The sequence below is a fragment of the Atta colombica genome, unplaced genomic scaffold (assembly GCF_001594045.1).
Source record: "Atta colombica isolate Treedump-2 unplaced genomic scaffold, Acol1.0 scaffold44, whole genome shotgun sequence".
Classification (NCBI taxonomy): Eukaryota; Metazoa; Arthropoda; class Insecta; order Hymenoptera; family Formicidae; genus Atta; species Atta colombica.
In genome coordinates, this window is record NW_017259533.1 from 173,660 (window position 1) to 175,594 (window position 1,935).

Genomic DNA, 1,935 nt, shown 5'->3' on the forward strand with positions numbered 1-1,935 from the left:
TTATTGTTCACATTTTTTCATTAGTTTTTTTCCTTACTGTATGTTATTTATAACATGCTGATGAATTAATATCGGTATCAATTGTTGCCTTCAGCCTTCAATTATGAAATCTGTAATAATAATAATAATAAGTATGTTTCTATGGTTTACACCAAATTTACACCAAAATTATAACATCGTTGTTATGAAAATAGTCATTCCAATCATTTCATTCTACAGAATAATAGCTATGATTGACCAGTTTCATAACATCGATGTTATAACTCGACGACTGAAGAATGAATGAAGAATTACCATATCGAAAAAATAAACATGCCAATAATGGCGGTTAACAATGAATCCAATTGCTGTTGCATCTAGCATCACTCCAAATGTCATGTCGATCAAGCAAAGTTGACTTATGCTTGCAATTGCAACTGTTTAGTGAATCGATCTCACGTAAAATATAAGCTTTATACATTACTGTATAAAAAAAAAATTATCGAATAAGTACATAACAAGTACATACCATGCAAGATGTCATTCTTACCTTCATTATTTTTTTTAACGATTTTTTTCCTTCATAAGTTTTTGATTTCTGTACTCTTTCGTTTTTGCCACTTTGTTTTTTCTTTCTTCTAACATCTCTTTTAGAATTTCATCTTTGTTACGTTTTGATCCTGCATCTGTAAATTCAGAGTGTATAATATACACCAACATTATACTGCATTGTATATATTTATTGCAAATAATATACATATACGTATTTCATCCCTGAACAACACTTACTTGGAGATAAATTACGCTCATTTATATTTTCAAACATTGAATCTTGTAATTCAATTGCAGAACTTGCAACCGCAACTGGTTTCACCCAATTGCTTTCTAAAAATCTCATCAAATTCCTAAAAACAATAAAATTTATGATTACAACACAAGAAATAAGTAAGATTTTTCAAAAAAATAAAATATAAACAATTAATACACTACATCAAAATATTTATAAGTCATTAAATCATTGTCTGATTAATCATTGTGATCAATAATCTTTTTATATTAATGTTTTAAGGCATTTTAGTAGTTTACATTTGCACATGGGAATGTTATAATCTTTTTTTTTTTCATTCCTTCAGCAACCAATTGCCACACGTTTTCCGTAGGACCATTTTGCTACTATTCATGTTTGCATATTCTTGACGATATAAATTTATTAAAAGCAATGTTTGCTTATTATGTGTCCTCTATCACTAACAGAGATCTGTGACGATTCTGTAAAAACACATGAACTTCATTAATACAAAATGAATTCTTAATTAAATTGTTCAATAACCATTAAATTGTTCAAATTGTTAATATTTTGTTCAATAACCATTAAATTGTTCAAATTGTTAATATTTACTTTAATGTTAATCGATATATCATATTTTAATTTTTCCATATATTCATCATGAATGAATATAATTATTGAATATGATTAATACTGATGAAAAATTAATTAAATTTATATCTGTATTATCAACAGCCTCGTGTGCTGATGAAATTTCTAGATGAGAATTGTCTTTATTGCTGTTTTCTATATGCATTACGAATCAATCTATTAAAAATACATTGAAAATACCATATCTACAAAATTATATAATTTTTCAGTATGAACATTTTTGGACTACATTTCAATATTTGAGACACGCAGACAAAAATTAAAAATTAATTTTCGTTGTATGCTATCTCTGTATATATACCTGAATGCAAAGATAAAATAATTACAAAACAAAATTAATTGCTGATACCCATTCAGCACCCTCCGGGGACAAGTAACATTCATATGACTTATTCGTCTCTGCATCAAGAAATTTAATGCATATTTGTTTCTTGGATTCGGTTCATCATTTATCTGGGATCTCGTTACATTTTCTTCTTGATCGAAATCCTAAATATATATATATATATATCTTTTCG

The 1,935-nt window shown here is 26.9% G+C and overlaps 1 long non-coding RNA gene across 1 annotated transcript in view; it reads right to left on the minus strand.

Annotated features, from left to right (window-relative positions):
- Positions 1-1,166: 1,166 nt before the first annotated feature.
- Positions 1,167-1,935, minus strand: part of LOC108691242 — a 1,266-nt gene continuing 497 nt past the window's right edge. The window contains exons 2-3 of the long non-coding RNA XR_001931922.1: positions 1,719-1,906; positions 1,167-1,248 (exon numbers count right to left, since the gene is read on the minus strand). This is a non-coding gene — a long non-coding RNA (uncharacterized LOC108691242). The remainder of the gene's footprint in view (positions 1,249-1,718; positions 1,907-1,935) is intronic.